The sequence below is a fragment of the Aplidium turbinatum genome, chromosome 2 (assembly GCF_918807975.1).
Source record: "Aplidium turbinatum chromosome 2, kaAplTurb1.1, whole genome shotgun sequence".
Taxonomy (NCBI): Eukaryota; Metazoa; Chordata; class Ascidiacea; order Aplousobranchia; family Polyclinidae; genus Aplidium; species Aplidium turbinatum.
Window position 1 is genome coordinate 53392396 of NC_137473.1, and position 13017 is coordinate 53405412.

General features: G+C 38.2%; 1 long non-coding RNA gene across 1 annotated transcript; it reads left to right on the forward strand.

Moving 5' to 3' along the window:
• Positions 1 to 1334: 1334 nt before the first annotated feature.
• On the forward strand, positions 1335 to 9397 carry LOC145764729 (uncharacterized). The gene is made up of 3 exons (XR_014288511.1): positions 1335 to 1423; positions 5407 to 5505; positions 9268 to 9397. It is a non-coding gene; the product is annotated as an uncharacterized LOC145764729 (long non-coding RNA).
• Positions 9398 to 13017: the final 3620 nt, after the last annotated feature.

The window sequence follows — 13017 nt, forward strand, 5'->3', positions numbered from 1 at the left end:
ATTCTGGAGGAAATTTTAATTCGAAACCAAACCATGACAGCGAATTTTGTGTGGAAACGAAACGTATGATTATGAAATGTTTTGTTTTTCATTCTGATAATCAATTCTAAGTAATTTTGAAATCGTTTCTCTTCTAATATTCAACGAAACGAAATTACCTTTCATTGAAAATAAAACGAAAATCAAAACAAACACTTGTTTTCAAAAGCTTTATCTTTGTTGAGTCACAGCGCTTGTGGTGCAGTACAGAAGCACCGATAAAGCCCGCTTAAACTAATTATTATACCTCATGTTCTTGTGTTCGATTCAGGGCTTGTTTTAATACAAAAATTACAAAAGTTAAAATTTTCAATTATTATAAATAATAAATATATATAATAGTGTATGTTATCATTTATGATAATGATAATGTATCGGCCAAATATAATAGTATATAAATAATAAATTATTTAGTAAAATTTTGTTGTCCACTGATTTTTAAAATTTGAAGTCGTTTTTTGAGTTCCAAAATTTATAAACACTTGGCCTAAATTTACGTTTAAAGCTGACGGTGTCATTGCACTAGCACAGTGGTTTTCAACCTGGTGGTCGCGTCCATTGTGGGGAGTCGTAAGACGTCTGAAAATCCATTGTCTCGTATTCAATTCTTTTCGTAAAAAAGATTAAAAACTGGTCTCAAAGCTATGTTGATTGCACTGAGGGGGTCACGGTGCAAAAAAGTTGATATTCCCTGCACTAGAAAATCTGCAGTTAACACCGTAAACTTTATAATCTTAATCACTTTTTCTTGGAAGTAATTAGAAAAGAATCATACTGTGGTGAATTCTTAATTCCTTTTGATTGCGTTTATTAAGCTTAGCCTATTATGTTAGGCAGCATTTTCCGTCAAACGTATCCGCATGACATTTAGCCTACTTTTTTAGCATGGTATATTTTTCACACACGATTTTCGCAAGGTTTCGCAGACTACAGAAAGCGTTTTGCAAGCAAGACCTTGATGTTTCGGGATGAAGACCAGTCTTCTTTGAAGCAAAATGGAGAGAGAAAGAAAGCGAGAGAGTGAAGATATATCAATATGATTGAGTGCAAGAAGTGGTGAAAGGTTTTGTAGTTAAATACTAATGATTAGAATTACCAATGCTCACATCAACTCTTGCAGTTTCGTATTGTTACTTTGGCAGCAACCGTGTTGTTATAACAAAGACATGATGTCGAGTAGTTTTTATAACCGAGCTACTGAAATCTTTCTGCGGCCATTAAAAATAAAAGATTTGAAACTTTACTTTAATTTTAAACCTTGTAGCTTTACCTTTTACAGAAATCTAGTTTTAATTGGATAAATTTAATCAAATACAAAGTGTGAAACAGATACGAAAAGACAGAATATTGGAGTACAAAATACACAAAAAGCGGTCGAAACAAGGTAAAAATTTCCAAAATTTGTGTTGTATACATAGGCTACACATTACACTAAGAAAACAAATCAATAGCTTTTTTTCCCTAAAGTCTGAACCTTAATTCATTTGTCCAGGCAAACACTCACAATAGTATTTCAATAAAATTTAAAATTTAATTTATGTCGTGGAACCGGTTTTCGTTCATTAGAACTCTTCAGCACAACTGGATCGAAACAAAATTACTTGAAACAAAAATTAGCCTACAAAATTAATAGATGTCACTGTCAGCATAACTGTACCAAAACGAACGAAAATTTACATACGGTATTAATTAGATAAAATGTTCATGTCTTCCATGTTCTTTTCTTTTTTTCTTTTCCTTTTCTTCATTTTTTAGCAAAAACGCAACTTTCGAATACTATTATATATTATATTTTCGAATACTATTATATAGTATTCGAAAGTTGCGTTTTTGCTAAAAAATGAAGAAAAGGAAAAGAAAAAAAGAAAAGAACATGGAAGACATGAACATTTTATCTAATTAATACCGTATGTAAATTTTCGTTCGTTTTGGTACAGTTATGCTGACAGTGACATCTATTAATTTTGTAGGCTAATTTTTGTTTCAAGTAATTTTGTTTCGATCCAGTTGTGCTGAAGAGTTCTAATGAACGAAAACCGGTTCCACGACATAAATTAAATTTTAAATTTTATTGAAATACTATTGTGAGTGCAGTGCCGGTCTTAGGGTTTTTCGGGCCCTGTGCGGAATATGCTTTTGCGGGCCCCAATAACAATAATCCAATTCAGTGGCGTAGCTAGGTACTTTGAAAGGGGAGGGGCGGCGGTGGCGGCGTGATCGCCAAAGACGACAACCAGCGGCGGGGGGTGTGGGGGGTCTCCCCCAGAAAATTTTGAAAAATTACTTTGAATTTGGGACATTCTGAGAGCATGTTTAACAAAAATTTAGGTATGAATATTACTGTGAAATGGTGCTGTCCGGTGGCATAGCAAAAGTATAAGATCATGCTTTCTTTGGCATTTTTCGGAAATAAAGCTATGTCTCTACAGTCTGTTGAGTCTGGATGCAACCTATTTCGTCCCCTGAAATCGTGTAACAAAATTAAATTTCGACTTATTTCGTCCCCTGAAAAGATCGAGAAATTTTGAAATGTTTGCGGCAACTCCAATCAGCGATTTCGGCTATGTCGTTTTTTTTCTCGATCTTTTCAGGGTACGAAATATTCAGGCGACGAAATAGGTTGAATTCGTTGAGTCTCTATGTTTTCTTGTTGCGAATTCCTTTGCTGAATTCACTTGTTGAATTTTTCCTTTGAAAATGACAAAATTACTGCATTTTCTGAGTAAATTGCGGGCCCTGTGCGATCGCACGGTTTGCACATCCCAAAGACCGGCACTGGTGAGTGTTTGCCTGGACAAATGAATTAAGGTTCAGACTTTAGGGAAAAAAAGCTATTGATTTGTTTTCTTAGTGATATGCTTTCTGTATTAGGTAGATCGCCCATTTGAGGAAGTGTCATAGTACCAGATCACCTTTTCCAGTTAGTTCTTCCCACTTTTGATCATACACATTACACAATGCAACAATACACAATACACATACACTATGCGACAATAAGCATACGATAGGCCTACATATTTCAAAGAAATTATTTCACTGAAGTAGAGAAGATTGATTGTATGAAACATGCACAGATTCAAATCCTAAAATAGCTCGCGGATGTAAATATTTCTTTTCTAGTCTCGGGAAAGCATAGACAAGAGTAAATAGGCTTAGAAGTCTAGCTTACAGTTGTATCCTAAGCAAGGCAATAAGTTTCCTGCGTTTTTGCTTAGCCAATGCATAATTAAAAGAATTGCTAAAATATGTTTGGTACATATTATTAAAACAAACACAAAAACCCTGGAAGAACTGTTGAAAAATAGTGTTCAAAAATCGACGACACAAAGTGTGCTAAAACAAGTTGTAGAGACGTTTTTTTCACATCGAGAAGCACCAAACATTATTCCAAAACGATTTCATCTATCTTGTGATATCGTCAACCGTTTTATTCGGCCAATTCAAAACATCTTTCCAATTGCTTAAGTGCCCTTTAGTAGCGATTTCATAATAGCAAGAAGTGATTTCGAAAATCAATAAAAAACACATTTCAATAATTATTCAATTTCATTTGTCCCAATTTTAGTTCACGTGCGACAGAGAGAGATTTATATAGACGCATATGTCATTGCAGTGCTTTACGGATTATACAAGAAACCTGACATAAAGCAAAGTGGCTGTCTCATAAAAACACTAAGTGATGTACATTAGTACTACGTTTAAAGTTGACTATTCAAGTCATTGCTCTTCAATTTTGATTGATATCAAAACCCCAAGGAAATGAAATTAGTTTGTGGTTTGTGTTTAATACTTTAGTCCGAGTTTGGTTTAGACAGTTTTAAACTTTGATTCTTTTTAAAGTTCTAATCATCAGAAAAATGACGGACTAGTGGGTTGTTTTATTAATTCGTTTCAAAGGTTTAACTAAGCTCCAACTGTATGAAGCCAGGACCGATGCCAATATGATGCTTAAGCGCCAAATCAAGGCACTTCTAGGAAAAACGCTTTGCATCCAAAGAATATGTGGTGGTTTCTTTAAGTTCCCGGCCCATTGTAAGGTTACAGGCCCCAAAAATCATTCCGGGCCCGGGATTAGACCCCTTGTTAACCTAGACCCCCCTGTCAACCTAGACCCCCCTGTCAACCTAGACCCCCCTGTCAACCTAGACCCCCCTGTCAACCTAGACCCCCCTGTCAATCTAGACCCCCTTGTCAACCTAGACCCCCTTGTTAACCTAGACCCCCCTGTCGCAGTGGTTTTTTTAAGTTCCCGGCCCCTTGTAAGATTACGGGCCCCAAAAACTCATTTCGGGCCCGAGTTCAAAAGTACCCTTAGACCCCCTGTCAACGTCACTGCATGCAGTTCACGGGTTCTTCAGACGCTTAACGGCCATGATCGAGTGACACTGAAAGTATGATCGGTTCGACGTTTGTTGATTTTGATTTATTTTCACAAAAAGAAATATTCCGCTCAAGATACTGTGCTGTTGCTATTACTGATGTTATGACTGCACCAAGTCACAACTATAGCTATGTAAGTAAGCATATACAGATGCAAGGGATGGAAAGTAAGCATATACAGATGCAAGGGATGGGAGTATACAAGGGAGGCTGAGAATCAAACCGTACCATGTAGATCTGAATAAGTGTTTTTTTGTTGTTTTTTGTATGAAAGGATACAAGGCTAATCCTCGATGCTAGGAGACCAAAATCCTGTTTTAACTTTTCACAAGGAATTATTTTATGTTCTGTAAAAACACTCATCTCATCTACTGTAGCCTACTTGTGTGTAAGCTGTGCGCCGTGTGTTGCTTTCGAAAAACGTGTTTTGCATTCTTTTTCACATCTGTAATAGCCTACAATGCAGACACCGCATTTTTGTATTTTTTTTTTTGTAAAACAGCAGTCTGCGTTTCCAGAAGTTACAGGAACAAAAACATTTGGTGTGTAAATATAAGCGATCAACAAAAATAAAAATTAACGAACTTTAACATGTAGAACAGTTTTTGTAATTCCTAAATTGAAGACTTGAGTTGTAGAACTACCTACGTCATATTTTGAGGAAATTCAGTTGGTTTATCAACAAAATATGTTGTATAATGATCAATGCCTGTCCCTAGGTAAAATTTGATTTACAAATCGGCTTAATTTTTCTATAACACACACTGCTGTTTGCATAGAAATAAAAGATTAAACAACGTTGAAATAACTCACTGTATCTTAAACATCGTATTTTGGACCGTAGTTCTTCAACTCAGGTTTTCAATCTGTCTTAGTAAATCAATTGCAGGAAGAAGCAAGACTAGAAATAGATATGTTTGTTTGAAAACTTTTATCAGGTGCATCAACTTGTGTTTGGTAACACTTTTAATTTTGTATTTTCTATAGAACATCAGATTATAGTAAGTTACAAAGTGGCTGTTGTTGCTACCCTCTACTGATCAGCACACCAACTTTTTAAGTCGGAATCCAAGACGTGTTAAAAAGGTACCGTAGTTTCTTATTAGTTGTGAACTATTTTCATAATTAAATTAAGCCGCAATTTTATTTTACGGTGTCATCATTTTGACTTATTCCTATTTCTTTCGTAGTCATTGCTATTCAAAAGCTATGTATGCACTTCCAATGGTATTTCGTGCTTTTTGCGTACAATCCAGCTTACATTTGGTAACATAGTTTAAAACTTCCATTCCCAGACAGCAAAATCCGTCATTTTTACATTGGTTTAACGTCAAAATAACAGATTTTACTGTCTGAGATACAACACACCATTAGGCATGTAGCAACAGCCTAAAGGTAATGGTGAGTCCCATACTTGAATCCAAGCATCGGGAGATGAGAAGATAAGGTTCTCATGATACTAAGCCTTTGGCACTAACGAGAGTAGGGTGGCCAGTTCCTTTCTCTCGGCCGCTTATACTTCAGCAACTACGCCCACACAATTTATTACACCGTGGGTAGAGGTGAGCGGTGTTTTGTCAACAACCAGCATAAGTGGGGAGTCGAACCAGGATTGCATGATTGGAAAGCGAGCACCTTATCCGCTGCGCCATCCCACCGGCAGCACAGCCTACATAAGCTGAAGAAAGAAGAAGTACAATTGTACGACGCAGGTGTTAAAATGAAAATGAACACAAGAATTACTGTAGAAAGAAGCTGAGAGCATTATCACGCAACAGTTAGCTAGAAAATTGCAAAGTGGTCATACACTTTTTGCTATCCTCCTTTGGTCACGCAGCCGGAACCCCGAAGTGGTTCTTGGTATTGGCATCGGCTTCAACACTCTCCCATATGTGCAAAATTTTCTCCCGAGCTGGGGGCGATGTACAGGGCGGTTGAGAGGACAGTTTGGGACAAGTTTCAATGAGACTCTTGGGCTCCAAATCAAGACGCTTTCAAGAAAAACGTACTATATCCCACGAGTACGCGATGGCTTCTTCAAGTTGTCAGGCCCCTTGGAAAGGTTGCAGGCCTCTAAAGTCATCCCTGGCGCGGATCCAAACGTACCCCTGGACACCCCTGTCAACGCTATTGGTGGATCTAACGGTTTTAGGGAAACGGTTGGTTTCAAATATATATATTTACTGGATCGTTTAAACAATAAATATTATTAATACTACAAAAAGTGTTCAATGCCAAACAAAAAAGCCAAGCAGAGCAAATTACATCAAATTCAGTTATTCCTTTCTAAGACATCTACAGCCTGGTTCACCCAAAAAAGGGGATCATCAGAACGAGGACGTTCTGATGATCCACTTTTAGGGTGAAACAGGCTGTAGACTGTAGAGGTTTTAGAGAGTAATAACTACATTTGATTTATTGGATCGTTTATATTCAACAATGGGCATACTTACCTCACAGTGCATCACATAAACAATAGTGTCACTTTTGTCATAAACGGCTTTGATGCGTTGAGTATAATTGACTTTGAGTGTCATCATCATCATCATAATCCATCGTCGGTTTGTTCCCCACTAGTGGGGGTGGCCGATTGTTTCCGCGCAGCAATTGTTTTAATCCCTTTTCTCCATTTCACCCTGTCCCTTGCATCTTCCTCCTTCAGTCCGACTTTTTTAAATTCATCCTTCACTTGTTGTTTCCACGTTCTTCTTGGACGACCGCGTTTCCTCTTCCCATCCACCTTTAGATCTAGTGCCTTTCTAAGAAAACTTCCTTCCTCCCTCCTTATCACATGTCCATACCATCTTACTCCATTTGCCCTTGCCAGTTGGTCTATGGTCTCTCTCATCTCTAGCATATCCAACAATTCTTCAGTCCTTTTTCCCTTCTCGTTTTCACCCCACACATTGCTCTCACCATTGACCTTTCCGTTCTTCTCAGGATTGCCAGTTCACTCTCTCTCAATATCCATGTCTCGCTACCATATAGCATTGCAGGCCGCACACAGCTCCGATATACTTTCTCTTTCATCCTTAGTGAGAATTTTCTGCCATACAACATTTCCCCACATTCCCTGAACTTTGCCCAGCCCAATCTTGCCCTTGTTGTCACCGCTGCTTCACATCCACCACTTCCATTTATCCGATCACCCAGATAACAGAAGTCTGTCACTGTTTCTATGCCATGGCAGAACTCATCATCATGGCCTTCCACTTCATTCCTTCCTTTACTGCATTTCCCACAAGCAAAACACTTCGCCAATCTTGTTGCGGCTCTCTTGACATTAGCACATCTTGCATGTACCCACTTTTCACATTCCTTGCATTGCATTGAATTTCTCATCACTCTCTTGCCACATATTCCACAGGGATCTACTTTGCTCTCAGCAACTGTTCCTTCTGCTCCACTCACCATCACTTTTGTTTTTTCAAGATTCACCTTCATACCCTTGGTTTCAAATGCTTCTTTCCATTTCTCAAACTTTCTCTCCAGTCCCTCCATACTATTACTTGTCAAGACCAGGTCGTCTGCATACAAAATTTCACTCAATAAGCCCTCCCTCACTCCTTCAGTTACAACGTCAACCACAATAGCAAATATCAGAGGTGACAAAACTGATCCTTGGTGTACACCAACCTTCACAAAAAACTCGTTTGAATAATTTGATCCAACTTTCACTTTTGTTCTTGCATCCTCATACATAGACATCACAGCTCTCTCTAATCCCTCCGGTATACCTCTTTTCCTCATTGCCCACTCCATCACTTTCCTTGGTACTCTGTCAAATGCCTTTTCTAAGTCGACGAAACACATATATAGTTTTCTCTGCTTCTCTCGGTATTCCTCCTGCATTCTTCTCAATATAAACAGAGCATCCACTGTACCTTTTCCTGGCATAAATCCAAACTGCATATCATTTAATTTCACCAATGTTCTCAACCTCTTTTCTAGTATTCGCTCCACAATTTTCATTCCATGCTCTAGTAGTTTTACACCTCTATATGCACTGCAACTTCTCACATCCCCTTTTCTCTTGAACAATGGAACAAGAGTACTATGCTTCCACTCCTCCGGCATTCCCTCTCCATCTAATACCCTTTGGCTAAGTTGTAGCATTACTTCAATTCCCAACTCTCCACTTGCTTTTATCATCTCTACGCTCACTTCTGATGGACCCGCTGCTTTATGCAGTTTCATTTGCCCCATTGCCTCCACCACTTCATCACGAGTAACCTTTCCCACTGGACCCTCCACCAGATCAACCTCTGTCATATGATCCCATACATTCTCCTTATTCATAACATTTTCCATATGTTCCTTCCACACTTCTCCTCTGCTTTCCGGGCTGAAATGCAACTTCCCATCTCCACTCCTTATACATCTTCCCCCTACAATATCATTCCCATCCTTTTTCATTTGCTTTATGAGTCTGAATACTTTGTCTTGGCTTTCCCCCATTTTATTAAGTTCCTCCTCAGCACCATTCTTCATAGCTCTTGCAACAACCCTCTTTGCCTTCTTTTTCATACTCTTATACTTCTTTTTATTCTCTTCTGACCCATTTTTGCGCCACTGCTTGTATGCATCTCTTTTCTGTGAAATCGCCTGCTTCACCTCTTCATCCCACCACCATGTGTCTCCACGATCCCTCCTCACTTTCTTTTTCCACATACTTCATCACATGCTGCTAGGACACCTTTCTGAAATGAAGCCTACAAGTCCTGCGCACTCATGTTTACCAGCTCTTTTGCTCTTTTCACAAATTTAATTCTCGTTTCTTTTTCCTCCAGTTTCCACACATTTCTCACAAAAACTCGTTCTTTCTTTACAACAATGTGTGCTTTGCAGTAACCATGACAACCGCTGGGCCGTACACCGCCAACACGACGTTTTGGGAGCCGCACAACGTCACAAAACGAACCTGTCCCCCTTCCAAATTTACCCCAGAACAAGTTTATTCACTAAACGTCCAAATTGCTTTATTAGCGACGGAATTCGCTTTGGCAATGGTAAGTATGATCTACGTAATAATGGAATTGAGTTGTTCGAAACAAATAGATTTCAAAATCTGAAAACTTTACCAGACAGCAAAACTCATTATTTTTACATTGATTCAACGTCTACAGCTGTATGTAAAAATGACGGATTTTGCTGTCTGGGTTCGTTTTGTTCCAAAATTCTGCGTGTTGGTTTTGTTTTGTTATGATTGTTTCGTCTGCAGACGTTGAATTAATGTAAAAAATCGGCTGATTTGCTACCTGGCTAGTGTGGCTGACGACATAATCAGATTGCTGTGAAGGAAATTAAATTAGTAAAATTATGACGTCATGTGACCATTTAGCAAGGGGCATCTCAGCCATTGTTTATTATTAGCTTATCACGTTGTGCCAAACCATTTGATTGGATTAGCAGCTGTACGATTGCTAAGTCTATATCTGCACAGTGTGGCACAGTCACTAAGTTTCTAGACCCTCCGGCCATCTTGAACTATAAGTACCCTTTTTTGACATATTTAGGCTTACGATTGGAGGTTGACGTATCAGACTACATCGTTGGAAAGACAAGAAAAACTTCATGTCTATCTTCAAGCGTTTTATAAAGTGTCTTGCGTGGACGCAGCGTGCTTTGGATATGTATCGGACCGATGTTAACCTCTAACTTCACTGGTTGGTTTCGAATCTTTATCCTCGGACTGACAAAGCGTCTAATAGGTTATTCCTGGTAGTTTCGTATACTTGTAGTGGCTTTGAACCACCGACGCAGGCTCGGTCACCGAGATTGACAGAGTGAAGTTTCCGATTGTTGTTGAAGTGCTGTCGGGGAATTATTTCATCCACTAGGTGCCGCTGAATGGAGATCATTCCTTAGAATGCGTTGCTCAAGCGCACACCCCGAAAGTCAAACCAGCGCCGCATGATCTTAAGTCGTGGGCAAAATTGTAAAATTGTCGTTTTTATGACAAAGCAAGGCCACTTTTCTAATTTGTTCAATCATCTATTCAAGTTTGAAATGAATACGATTCGCAACTTATTGTACCCCTGATTCAACCCCCCGTTGCAAAAGTTCAACCGTTTTGTGTTGTTATTTTTTAAACAAAAAGAGTTGCAAACGAAAAGAGGCAGCTGGACCATGACTTCTAATTCTGAATAATTTGTGAAGAGAAAATTTTATATAAGATGCAGAGTTTGTTTTTTGATTGAAAGTTTGGCGTTTTGTGATAAAAAATGCATTAAGCGGAACTTGTAGCCTCTATGATCAATACCGCATGCATATTGCATATGAAAACTAATTAGAAACCCATTATACTTTCGGTTTCGTTCCAAATATCGCTTCTGTTTTGCTTAGACATATATTTCTAAAAGGTTGCTTGATCCACGTTAGTTTTCAAGATTCTCAAGATTCTTTTTTAACATCAACAAATACAAAGAAATAAAATATTTTGCTATTTTTGTTTCATACGGCCTTGTTTTGATCGAGTTAATTTCCATCTCAGAAATCTGAAAAAGTTTTATTCTTGAAGTGTCAAAAAATTTATGTCTTTTGTTCAATTGTTTTAACAAAATCGATTCGTTGATACCAAAGCCACGTTGTTTTGCAACGTTACCTGACCCAACAGAGAGTAAGAAATGGTCAAAGCGAAGATGACCCTTTTTGACTCTGTACGCGTCAAACAATTCCCAGGCTACCAATCAGTCGTTTTTTACATTGATTCAACGTCTGCAGACGTTAAATCAACGTAAAAAATGACTGATTTGTGTCTGGGAATATTTACTTGTTTATCACCCTACGATCTCCAGGAGAAAGAAAGAGAAATATTTTATCAACTTTCATGTGGAATATTCGTAGTATTTTGTTTAGGTGAAACCTTGTTCATTACTAATTTAATACATGGACTTACAGTATATTCCAACGCTGCTTAGATGTAATGCTTTCGTATATCCACATATCCTTTGAAACCATTCATTTGATTGGCACTTGCTGTCACTCTCACTATCTTTCTATGTCACGTAAGAAGAATCTTATCTCGATATTGAGGTCATACAGTGTTGTGGTCATACTTGCATCTTTATTTGAAACTCACCCCTTTTCAACATGATTTTGTACAAGGACATTGTTAGCTGTGTCAGTGCCGGTCTTAGGGTATTTCGGGCCCTGTGCGGAATATGCTTTGCGGGCCCCAATACAATGATCCAATTCAGTAGCGTAGCTAGGTATTTTGAAAGGGGAGGGGGTTTGACGGGCCTCCCCCAAAAATTTTGAAAAATTACTTTGAATTTGGTGCATTCTGAGAACATGTTTAACAAAAATTTGGGTATGAATGAATTTAAAGATACCGGTACTTGCTTGTGAATCGAAATTTTTCCATTAAAAATGACAAAAATTACTGCATTTTCTGAGTAAATTGCAGGGCCCCTAGTTTGCGGGCCCTGTGCGATCGCACGGTTTACACACCCCAAAGACCGGCACTGGCTGTGTCATGATGCAATCATTTATAAACACGCGATATGAAGCTTTCCTTTGTACTATTTTGCTTAATCTTTTATCGTAAACATGGCACTTAAGTTCAAGGTCGTTGAAGATATTTTGGTCCCGATGCCAATGAGATCCTTGGGCCCCAAAGCAGGACATTTATAAAAAAAAGCACTACAGTATATTTAAATAAAATGTTGTGGTTTCTTCAAGTGTCTGGCCCCTAAAATTAGCCCGAGACCTAAAGCACCCTCTGAACTCCTGTGTCAATGCTACTGCTTATGTGCTTAGCTGGCCAAATACCATGCAGTAACATACGGTGACCCTTTTGGGTGTTCACAGTTTATACAAAGTTTCAAACACATACTTGATTTGCACAGTGACTCTTTATATCACATCAGTTTATTTTGTTATGATCTAAACAGCTATTGAGTAAACTTCAAACCTATAGTGTGTGTTTTAAAGTCTGCTGAAAAAAGCGAATACCAAAAAAACATGGTCACCGCTTGCTGCTGGTACCATGCTCAATTGCTCATCAAAGGATCTTAAACTATTACGAACAAAATTCTCCAGCACTTTATAGAAACCAAAATAAAACTATAGCATTTCTTCATATTAATATTAGGTCCATTCAAAAAAACTATGATTCTTTGTACGATTTCCTTACGACACTACAAACCCTTCCTGACGTCATATGTATCACTGAAACTCGCATTAAAACAGCACCACTGGTAAACATTGCTATTCCTGGCTACGACTTTGTATATGAAAACTCGCTAACCTCTGCTGGTGGGGTCATGATATATGTTTCCAACCGTTATTCTTTTTCTGTCTTAAATCATTGTAAAGTCGATTCCGATTACTGTGAAAACTTATGGATTAGTATCAAAAACTTGACCACTCAATCTAAACTAATAGTTGGTGCACTCTATAGACACCCAGGAACTAATTTATCTTCTTTTGTTCAAGATCTAAATAATTCCCTAACCACTCTGAACGAAAAGAATGAAAAGTACTATCTTCTTGGGGACTTTAATATAAACATCACTAATTGCAATCTCCCTGGTGTGACCGAATATTTAAACATGCTAGAAAGCAATGGAGTGTACCCTCTGATAGTTGAATCAA